The sequence below is a fragment of the Mustela putorius genome, unplaced genomic scaffold (assembly GCF_011764305.1).
Source record: "Mustela putorius furo isolate JIRA1106 unplaced genomic scaffold, ASM1176430v1.1 tig00003988_pilon_pilon_pilon, whole genome shotgun sequence".
Lineage (NCBI taxonomy): Eukaryota > Metazoa > Chordata > Mammalia > Carnivora > Mustelidae > Mustela > Mustela putorius.
This window is the reverse complement of record NW_025422127.1, coordinates 3,905,438-3,918,033: the sequence shown is the minus strand read 5'-3', so window position 1 is coordinate 3,918,033 and position 12,596 is coordinate 3,905,438.

Sequence of the window (12,596 nt, the reverse complement as noted above, 5' to 3'; positions counted from 1 at the left end):
GTGCTAAGTTACTGAATTTGGGGATTGTTTTTTACATCAGTTAACATATTTTACTAATGCACTCTCCTAGGATTTTATATAATTAGTTTTAAAATTCTGTCTGTATACATTTTGAAAAAACTGTCCATGCAATCAATTTGAACTAAATATTTGCCATGATTATTTGACAGGTTATGAACTAAACAACTGGTTATTGGACCAAACATATAAAAACTAACTTACTAGGGGTACCTCAGTCAGTTAAAGATCCAACTCTTGATTTTGGCTCAGATCATGATCTCAGGGGCATGAGATTGAGCCCTGCCACACGTGCTGGGCATGGAGACTGCTTAAGATTCTCTCCTTCCCTGTTCCTCTGCCCCTCCCCGCCAATAAAAAAATGTTAAAAATTAACTTGTTGTTTTGAGTGTTGTGTTTATAAATGTAGCTAAAGTGCCTACTCTCTGGGAGTCAATGTAAAACACAGTTTCTATATTGGTACATCCATGAGATATAAAGAGTGGCTGAATGTCTTGGCTTCCTTTGTGTGCAGACTTCTAAGCCTCATGGAGGAACTGTAGAAACAGTGCTAGCAGCTGGCCTTACCTCTAAGACTTTCAAGGATGGGGAACAAGTGAAGAACAAGAGGAGGAACTGATGACACCTTTAGTCAAGAAAAACCATTTGAACAGAATTTCTACCAACTTGAACAAATGTTGACTTGGATGACAAAGTTAAACAAAAAGAAACAAAAAGATAAGGTTAGGCTTAAATGCTGAAAATATTAGCTGAAGCTTTCTTGAGGTGAAGGGACAGTCACTGAGGCCACAGCCCATAATGAAACATACCTTATTCAACCTCCACAATGAGCCTAAACTAGGAGGAGGACTATCAAGTAGTTTGAAAGAGTCATTATTAATCTTCTAACATGAAGTCAAAGCTCATCCATGAGAAAAAAGAAGTCCCATTGTTATTAGTCAATGCTTTTTTTTTTTTTTTAATCATGAAGGAAAAGACCATTAACAGTATGATTGTAACATGAACTTAGGGCATTTGAGTTGTTGAGTATTATAGGTGAAAATAACTATACAACTATACAAATGGATATACTGAGAGATTAAATGAACACTATGCCACCATTCAATATTCCAGTAGATACGAAGAAAAATATTCTCAAAGATTCTCTGACTCTTGGGTGTGAAAGTAGAGAGTTCAGATATCACGGTGTATGTAGCAATATGGAAGCACGCAGCAGGAGCATGAGAATTTGGATCTTCAAACTGAAAGAGGCTGTCAGAAGGACGGATCCTTTAGTCTGGGGAGACTCCTGTCTAAATTACAGAATTATGGTACCCACAAGGAAGTCCAAAGATACAGTATGTAAAGAATAGCAAGGTGGATTTGTAATTATGTGGATGGAACTAGAGAGTATAATTTTAAGCAAAGTCAGTCGGTCAGAGAAAGACAAATACCATATGATTTCGCTTGTACGTGGGTTTTAAGAAACGAAACAAAGGACAAAGGGAAAGAGAGAGAAAGAGACGGACAAACCAAGAAACAGACTCTTAACTATAGAGAACAAACTGATGACTAGCAGAGGAAGAAATGAGGAAGTGGACTAAACAGGTGATGGGGATGAAGGAGGGCACGTTTTGTGTGCACTAGGTGACATGTGGAAGTGTTGGATCACTATACTGTACACATGAAACTACTGTATGTTAATTATATTGGAATTAAAATTTAAAAGAGTAAGCAGCAATTAAAAATTTGTCAAATTTTAAAAATGTATCATTAAAAAAAAGAATAGTAACATGGGATTGCTTAGTCTGAGGGAAAACAGAGAGAGATCTTTCTACAATGTGACAACTTCTTAAGCATTGCACATGCTTAGTTTCACGCTATTGTCCATGAAATCAGTGATGGCTCAGAAGAGCCCGAGATTGATACACTTAATTAAGTTGTTAGAAAGGGTCAATTTTAGTAAGAGAGTAAAGGTCCTGTATCTTAGTGATTTCATCCTGTCACTAAAGAGAGGCAATTTTAGTCTGAAAATATTGGATCCTTTTCTCTGTGATTTCCCATTATTCAGAAGCCTGGTTTTTCTGGAAGTGGTAAGAGATGCTTATGTTAAAGACTTCTCAAAACTGCGACTTTTACTGAGGTCACTACCAGCTAATATTCATATTAGAGATATAGATATGGATATGGTGCTCATGAGGAACTACCCAGTTTGTTGAACTAAATAATTATGATTCACTGGTTAAGAGAAACAATGAACAGCAAACATCTTACAAATAATAACATTCAATAAATATGTACATTTTGAGGTAACTAAGTGTCAAGCCTTTATCTTGTGGAATTAGGTAAAAATAAGAGGCAATTGGCTAGATAAATCAGAAGAATATCTATATTTAATATATACATATACTATATAATTTTTATTGTTTTATAAATGACAAAGGGACTCTTATATGAATATTTTCCTAGAAAATGTTCCAATGACCATTTATTAATGCTTGAAAATAGTTATAAAAAAAGTTACCTTTTATTACTAATACCTCTCTTTTAAAAAGAGAGAGTTTGTGTCAGGTTTTAAACCACCTGATATGAGAAAATGGTGCTTTTATTTCCAGGGTCTCCATGTTGTTTCCAGATTTTATTCAAATGGCTTTCAGGAAATAATGGTACATAAAAGAGAATTAGAGTGGGAAGAAATATCAGATGAAGTTTCCTAAAGGGGTGTGACACTAGTACAGAGCAAGTGTTTGTAATTTACCTCTGGCAAATGCACAATATATTCTTAGACAAAAGCCTACTGTCCTTCTTTTCAGAAACCATTGTTCTTATTGGTGTTTTATATGTGATTACTTGTATGCTGGTCTTCTGCAGCAATCAGGAAGAGGTGTCTCTTGGTTTCCTTTTTTCCATTCAGTTTACTCAGCCACTGGTAAATGTCTACATTCAAGGGTACTGAGGAGTGGCACAGGGAGGAGTATGCCCGATCAAAGGACAGCTTCCTATGGGAGAGAATGTTTGTCTTGACAGCCACTGATAGGTGGGACTTCCACTGTGTTTATGTCTGTAGTCATGTCTGAAGATATCTTAAATTCTTATTCTTGGTGTGTTTCTTTAAAAATTATTTATTTAATAACAACAGGAGGAGTGAGAATTTTATGTTATTTTTCTATAGAGTTAAACATGAATACATTTTTCTCTACCTCTAACTAAGCTGCCTGGGTTCAAGTGTCGACTCTGCAACTTACTAGCTTTGTAGGTAAATTATTTAATCTCTCTACACCTTTATTTTATGTGTCATAAATGAAGATAAAATTCCTACCAATCATTTAAGGTGAGGATTATATGAGAAGTGCTTGGAAAGCAGTGGGTACAGTAGAGGGCACATAATAAGCATTCAAATAAATGTTGGTCAGACAAATTCTTGTGCTTGTGGTTTTGGTATTAACCTATGCCTTAAAGGAGTTCTGCCCCACGTGCAAATAAAGGAATTTACCCTACGTCATCTTTTCTACAAACCTGCCTGTACAATCCATGGGCTCTCTGTGTCTTTAAGGACTCGCTTGTTATTTTTCAACCAGTTATTTCCTTGCTGTAGGATGTTTCATATCGACTCTTGGAAATTTCTGAAACTTCTCAAAGATTATGCAAGCAAGTCCTCATCACACTTATTTCTAAGGGCCATTGGTTTTTCTTCAGTATGCTAAATAAAATAATGAACCTAATTTCTTGTTACATAAAAAAGACCTTGTTTCTCTGCCAGCATTTCTTTCCTTCCCAGATATCCTTAGTGCTCGCTCTCACCTGCTTCAGATTTTCCTTAAATTAATCTTCTCAGGGAGGCCTTTCCAGACCCACCATTTTAAAATCTTAACATCTGCCCCTTTCCTCCAACTCCCCAATCTCTGTCTTTTTCTGAATAATTATTCTCTATAGCATTTGTCATATTCTGACAGCCTCTGTTTTGTTTATTTTTATCTAACTTCTTACTATTTGTACAAGAATGTAAAATCCAAGTAGGCAAATTTTGTTTTCTTCACTCACTATTCTATTACAAGAGAACAGAACAACACTTGGCAGATGGTAAATACTCCGCATTTGGCATATGTGTAAATGAATGCGTGAATGAACAACCAAGTGGAGGTTTTTGTTCCTTTCCTCTCTTTCTCTCTCTCTCTGTCTAACCTGAAGGTTACTTTATTCGTCACATCTTCTTACTTCCTGTGTCTCCATTTGGCTCCAATATGTGGGGCATAGTTTCATAATCAAGTTTTTCTTAGAGGGATAAGTCATTTCCAAAATTTTTTTGAGCAAAAGAAGCCACCCTAATTTTATGGTCATGGATACCTTTATGTCACCAGGATAACATCATTAGATATTCCCTCTGGTTGTATCAGTTTTGAGTTTTAACTGTTCCACAACTCCATCCTGTCACCCACCTGAACTCTGAGTGTATTCTCCATGGAACAACAGCAACTCTGCTTAAATATAGGCATGATCTGAGTTTTATGGTGTGAGGAGGAGAAATACCATTCTGTGAATGTGTAATGAAGGGCATACCAAGGAAGTGAACGTTCCTGAGGTGTATATCAACTTTCATTTAACTGTCAGGCTACTATATTGTGTTAAAAGAAATCCTTTCTTTTAAATGAATTTCCCAAGCATCTTCTGCAGTAGGCAAATGACATGGCCCAACTAAACACATCACCTTTTGAATCTTCAAAATCTCTCTAGCTCGTCATGACACTTGTGTTACCTGGGATGTATACTCTAAATGGATGAAACAGACCTCAACATGAATGTACCTGTTAGGGATCAAATGACTGCCCGAGGGAGCCGAGGGAATGATTTGAACAATGTTGACTGAGTCTGTGACACAGGATACTCCAGACCATCACAAAAGACTCCATAGTCTATGTGTTACGTCTCCCACCTACAGATTTTCTCTTCCTCTCTTCCCCTCCCTCCCTCTCTCTCTCCCTGCCTTTCTTCCCCCTCCCCATTCTTCTTCTTACTCTTCCTCCTCCTCCCCTTCTCCTCCTCCCCCTTCTTCTTCCTCCTCCTCCTCTTCCTCTTTTTCTTCTTCATCTTCTTCTCTTCTGAAAATTTCCAACGAGATATGGACTTTTCTGTACATTTTATCCTACAAAATCTTAAAAATTTAGAGCAAAAATGGCCTTCAGAGACCATTTGGTCATTAATGTGGATAAAGATCCATCAACATTCATTTATTTATTTCATATGTATGTTTTGATTGCTCAATATGTTCTAGACATAGGTGCTGAGTACTGGGATTAGTTTCTAAGGTCAGTAGTCAAAGATTGCAAGATTTCTGCTAGAGGCCCTGATACACACTACTTTCACGCAACATTGACTTCTTTCTGCAAACAAAAGATAAAACTCATTTTAAAGTGAGAATTTTCCTGCAATAATAATTAATGCCAACTCATAACTGTAAGGGATGCAGTAGCCATATAATATTTTGGTTTTCTTCAAAACCCATCAAATCCAAAATTAGCAGGATTTGACTTACTGGAGGCTGTTTAAACTACTCTCTTGAAAACTATCCTGAATATCTGCCGTTCAGACAAGATTCTGTCTGTGTGTCAATGTTTTCACATCCCCTACCTTTTATTCCTAATCTGAGCTCTGTCTTCAATTTACTTTCCTGAGTCCTACTTGTTTGTTACGACTTAGTGTAGAGGCTACCTTTTGCTGTGATGTGGTCCCTTCTTAAATGCTTCCCCAGCCATCAGTTCTTCACCCTTATCACCACGGCTCTCATAACCATCTATAATTGCTTATATCCTTCTCCATCTCCTCTCTAGGCTGAGAACTCCCTAAATACAACAACTGTGCCGACTTATCGCTAAAATCTCTGACATCTCACCAATTTGTTGGTGCATCATCAGAGCCTGATAGATAATTGTCTAATGTTGATTATTACTGAATGAAGATAAAAGAAGCTGAGATGAACATGAATTCAATATTTACTTTATATTCTTACTTCAAATGCAGCAGCCTAATCTTCTTCACATTCTCTTTTTTTTTTTAAATTTTTTTATAAACATATATTTTTATCCCCAGGGGTACAGGTCTGTGAATCACCAGGTTTACACACTTCACAGCACTCACCAAAGCACATACCCTCCCCAATGTCCATAATCCCACCCCCTTCTCCCTAACCCCCTCCCCCCAGCAACCCTCAGTTTGTTTTGTGAGATTAAGAGTCACTTATGGTTTGTCTCCCTCCCAATCCCATCTTGTTTCATTTATTCTTCTCCTACCCACTTAAGCCACCATGTTGCATCACCACTTCCTCATATCAGGGAGATCATATGATAGTTCTCTTTCTCTGCTTGACTTATTTCGCTAAGCATGATACGCTCTAGTTCCATCCATGTTGTTGCAAATGGCAAGATTTCATTTCTTTTGATGGCTGCATAGTATTCCATTGTGTATATATACCACATCTTCTTGATCCATTCATCTGTTGATGGACATCTAGGTTCTTTCCATAGTTTGGCTATTGTAGACATTGCTGCTATAAACATTCGGGTGCATGTGCCCCTTTGGATCACTACATTTGTATCTTTAGGGTAAATACCCAATAGTGCAATTGCTGGGTCATAGGGCAGTTCTATTTTCAACATTTTGAGGAACCTCCATGCTGTTTTCCAGAGTGGCTGCACCAGCTTGCATTCCCACCAACAGTGTAGGAGGGTTCCCCTTTCTCCGCATCCTCGCCAGCATCTGTCATTTCCTGACTTGTTGATTTTAGCCATTCTGACTGGTGTGAGGTGATATCTCATTGTGGTTTTGATTTGTATTTCCCTGATGCCGAGTGATATGGAGCACTTTTTCATGTGTCTGTTGGCCATCTGGATGTCTTCTTTGCAGAAATGTCTGTTCATGTCCTCTGCCCATTTCTTGATTGGATTATTTGTTCTTTGGGTGTTGAGTTTGCTAAGTTCTTTATAGATTCTGGACACTAGTCCTTTATCTGATATGTCGTTTGCAAATATCTTCTCCCATTCTGTCAGTTGTCTTTTGATTTTGTGAACTGTTTCCTTTGCTGTGCAAAAGCTTTTGATCTTGATGAAATCCCAATAGTTCATTTTTTCCTTTGCTTCCCTTGCCTTTTGCGTTGTTCCTAGGAAGATGTTGCTGCGGCAGAGGTCGAAGAGGTTGCTGCCCGTGTTCTCCTCAAGGATTTTGATGGATTCCTTTCGCACATTGAGGTCCTTCATCCATTTTGAGTCTATTTTTGTGTGTGGTGTAAGGAAATGGTCCAATTTCATTTTTCTGCATGTGGCTGTCCAATTTTCCCAGCACCATTTATTGAAGAGGCTGTCTTTTTTCCATTGGACATTCTTTCCTGCTTTGTCGAAGATTAGTTGACCATAGATTTGAGGGTCTATTTCTGGGCTCTCTATTCTGTTCCATTGATCTATGTGTCTGTTTTTGTGCCAGTACCATGCTGTCTTGATGATGACAGCTTTGTAATAGAGCTTGAAATCCGGAATTGTGATGCCACCTGGATTGGAAGAATAAATATTGTGAAAATGTCTATGCTACCTAAAGCAATCTACACATTTAATGCAATTCCTATCAAAGTACCATCCATCTTTTTCAAAGAAATGGAACAAATAATGCTAAAATTTATATGGAACCAGAAAAGACCTCGAATAGCCAAAGGGATATTGAAAAAGAAAGCCAACGTTGGTGGCATCACAATTCCGGATTTCTTCTTCACATTCTTTAATAGATTATAGTAATGATGTCTCTGGTGTTCCATTGTTAATTATAATATTTACTTTTGGTTTAGGAGAGATTTCTTCTCTATATTAAGAAAGACCTTTCTCATTCCCCACTTACACATGTATTTTTTTTTAATAAGAAAAGAACATTGTGATCATAAGTTATTTATACCTCTCTAATGTAAGTATTTTAAAAGCCAGTTTTTTGGTATGTCTTCATTTTATTCACATGTATTCTTGATTCATGTTCTAACAGTTTTACTTATTATTATGTCTAGTTCCAAGTTCTTAGACCGTCTTGCTTTGCTGCAATCTACTTTGCTGACCATGAAAGGACATGTTTAAATGTGTGTTCTGTTAGGAAATAAAATGGAAAACTAAGATTGCTTTCTAGATATTTGATGTGTTATGGCTCACTCTTCTCAGGGTTGTCTTTATATTTCAAAAATGCTGGTTTGCCATTTGAATGATGATATTCAGAAAATAACAGTACTATTACACTCTTCCTCGTAATTTCAGATTTTTCTTAAACAGAACTACTTCACTTTTTCATTGGGCACAGTAGCTTATAAGGAATAACATGTGACAGACATTCCTGAGTTTTAATCCATCCCTCACCCTCCCCCTAATAGAGGAGACTATGAGTTATACTTGGTTCATTTCTGTATTATTTAAATGTTTCCTAAGAATGTATTAATAATCAGAAAAATAAAATACTACTTTATAGCCAAAAAAAAAAAAAAAAAGATAAAGCTGCCTTGGTGACTAGACTAACATAAACTGCTGATTACCTCATTGGATTGTTAATCCAGAATAATGGTCAAGCACAGACTGGAGTAAAGGAAACAAAAATCCTACATAAAAGCAATTATAAGACACAAACTGTAGTCTTACATAATTATCTACTTGTGCCTTTTTGCATAATCCAATTTCAGCTTTCTACAGTCTCTAAATAACCTTTGAGGGGTTCTAACATTGTTATTAGTAACAATGGTTCACGTCTCTCGATCTACATTGGTTATAAATGGTAACATCAATTGTTACTACACGTTGGTATGACGTCTGCTAGTGGACAGTCATAAGCAATGCTGTATGTGGATTGTATCCAGGTAAGGTATGATTCAGTTCTGTTTTGTTCAACTAATCTGAACGTGCCTCAGTTGTAGAAATGTGTAAGAATGCTCATTGCTGTAACTGCTCTTGCTTGATAATGCTGTCTATATTTTATCTGTCATATGAAATATAATGGTTCTATTTTTCTAAATACAGATATAATAATGGTCAACTCATGGAGGATTGCTGATGAAGTGCCCCAAGATAGTATCTCCCTCAATAAAAATAGCTGAAAATATATTTATGTTGTCTAGAAAAACACTTGTTCGCATGCAGCAATCAGGACATTGGATTCTTAAATCAGGTTGGAAGGGTGGTTACAAAGTCTGTAGCAAAGCCTATGATATGGGGGAACCCTCAAATGCACAAGCACCCCCTATTTTTGCCTCACATAGTGTACCTTTCAATTATGTTATGATCGTATTCAATTATCTCTTGAACTAATCTTACTAGGTTCTAATAATAATGAGTGGAAGCCAGCAAGTTAGAGAACAATGGATTTCTTAGGGTATGATAGGAATGGTGATCCACTCCCATCCTTTTACAAATGAAGAACTAAAGCCTATAATAATTAAGTGGCATTCACGGGGTTAGATGGCCAACACATGGCAAAGCTGCACTCCAACCAGATCTTCTGAATCCTAGCAAAGGGTTTTTTCCAAGATCGCACATTATAGTCACTAGAAAAGACACTAACCCCTAAAAGACCCTTGCCTAGAGGATCCAAAGTCCTATAGCTCAATCTTTTTAAAGTTCTAAGGTAAAGAGTATGGAAGAGTCAAGGAGTTCTTTCTCTTATTATAGTATCTCTTTAATGATTGTAGCTGTCACTTTTAGAAACAAGGTTAGCTTGACTATGGTTCTGTTTCATGTATTTTAGCTTTTCTTTGTCAGCAGTGTCACCTCTATAACAACCATCTCTTGGCTTTCTTCTTGAAAACATGTCTTCAGGCAGGGAAAATGATTTGTGGTCTCTGGAGTCAACTGTAGAAGAATAGGTTTCCATTACAGTAGCCCTATGACAAGTACAGTTGTGTTAATTTCACAAAACACTCTACTGACATAAGTGATCTGGTCTTAAGTCCTTTTAGCTGGCCGTCTCTTGGTGCTGTCCTACTCAGAGCATAAGGCTAGAGACAGTAAGGCAATTGCTGGGCAAAGATGACTGAAAGCACTCTAATGGATAAAACCACCCACGACATGTTTTCTTATTTCTCTGAAAAGAAGACAACACTAAGTGATGCATTTTTAATGCCAATGATTTTGAAATATTCAGAACATGTGTATTTGGATTACTTCTACATTATTATAATAATACCTGACTTCAGTAGCAAGTTAACCAGTGAAAACTAAGTCTTATGACTCTCAAATTAGACTGCTGTTCTAATTAATTATGTATAAATTCCATAGATGCTTCACAAAAATGCTACAATAAGGAGAAAATATTATTATTAACTGTACAACAGTATGCCATATGAAAATCACCATGATAGCTCCATACAACTGACACAAGTTTAAATATCAATAGCTCTATTACAAAGCCATTTACTAGATTTTTAAAATGTAGCAAGGCAAAGAGGCAGAGAAAAGCTGGAGAAGTCTTAATAAGCAATACAAATAATTAAAAAGTTGAGAAATGGAAACTATGGGACTATGTTAAGGGAGATTGTATTATTTAGGACAGGGAAGACAAGCCTGGAAGGTAATTGAATAATGACATTCATATAGTATTCATGTATTTCCTCCCTGATAGGTACAATAACAGAGCACAGGTAAAGTACAAAGTTATTTCCAGGCTTTTGAACATATTCAAACATTTTTCTCATTTAGCTCTGTTTAAGCCTTGCACCATGAAAATGAAAGCAGGCAATGGTGTATGCTGCTTTGGTGGTATGACAAAATCTTCAGGCACTTCTTTAACTTTTTCCGCTGTTTCTAATCCACATTTTAGTGACTTACACTTTTTGGAAGATTCTACAAATGCATTTAATATTGGAAATATTCTTTAAGCCAGTGTATAATAGAATGCTGTGGAAGCAGTCTACCTTCCAAACTACTTTCTTACAGTGAGTCTTCAGCTTGCTTCCAATTTACTGTGGAATGTCAGAAGATAAAGAACCTTGGTAACAGGTGGGTTTTACTCTGGAATGCAGCCCATGGCACTGAGCAAAGCTTGACTGGTTTATGTGGAAGAGCCGTATAAAAGGGAGTAAGGAAAGCATCTTGATATGTGTGTGTGTGTGCGCACGCACGTGTGCCTGTGCGTGCATCCACGTGCACACACATGTGTTACAGAGAAAGGGCACTTAGCACCAATATCTTCGTCTTTACTGAAAATGCTATGATTTCCCAGACTTTCAAATTTATTTTATAAGGCAAATAAAGTTCCAGAGTGGCTTTACAAGGCAGTCAGTCAATCTGATGTTTATTTTTAATTGTTGCATGGATGCTTCCTAAAGTAGCATGCAGGAGATGTGACACATTTCTCTATTGTTTGATTGCCAGGTTCACGAAAGGAGTAGTTTAAAAATTTCAATCGTCTTTGGTTTATTCATGATTGCCACTATCTTGTCTGCAAAATAAGCTACATTAAAAGTTAAAAAAATCATTTTCTTCCTATACTCTAACTTTTTGAACTTTGGACACTCATATGGAACTTCTATAAGGGAGAAACTTCACACATATTTATAACCAGATATACTTGACAACTTCTTTGCTCTACGAAAATTGTTTTGCAATGAATTTTTCCATTTGTTTTTCTTCATATGGTTTACCTTGTTCAATGTTGCTATTTCCGAAATATGTGATCTTTGATTATTTTTCATATTAAGAGGCATATCAAAAGATTTCCAGTGTCTGACAACAACTTATTTTGCAATCACTGGAGCAAAAAGAATCCATGTGGATTGTTTACATGACAACATAATCATACAAATCCAAAGGTGTGGAGTAGTTTCAAGGTATGAGTGCACCTCTATGTACTGGATGCCAGGAAGGTTTGCACTATATTTTTCCTGTGATATGTACTTTAGTTTTGCAGTAATATTGTTTCACCTCTGGAAATGAGACATCTATATGTCATTTAAATGGATGACCTGTACAACTTGTTTGAAGCTATGTGTTTCATAAACTGAAAAAAAGGAGAAAGTTAGAACTGACACTTTAACATTCCATCAACTTGGAACAAAAACATTCTTGTTTCTTTAAAAAAAGAAATGAGGGATAGAAGATAGTTCTTTAAAACTGAAAATGTGAAAAATGAGATACTAAATAAATGAACCCTTGGTTTCCAATACCTCAACTCTAATTCCAAAAAAATGGATGTAGAGAAAAATGCTGGTATTCTCTGAGATTCATTATAGTCCTAAGAAGTTGCATTTTTGGAAACGAATAAACAAGCCAATGTTGATCAGATTCCTGTTGTGCCTCTGTGAGAAATCAGAATGCTTTACCAGGTCTAAATTAGTAGACCATCCCTGTTATCAAACAAAGAAACAGGTGTAGAAACAACAATATAGAAAACAAACACACCTATTCTAATTCTGGACTTCACAAATGAATTCTTCCTTTTGATGCAATTTAATCCTTTCTTCAAATGAAAGGCTATTCAGTTTTATAACAAAGCTGGCATCCAAAATCTGCCATGAAATTCCAAAGCTCATAAAAGCTTGCTTTGCTTTTAAAGGTTCTGGTTGCTCCTTAGTTGCTGCCAACCAGGCACTGGCCAAG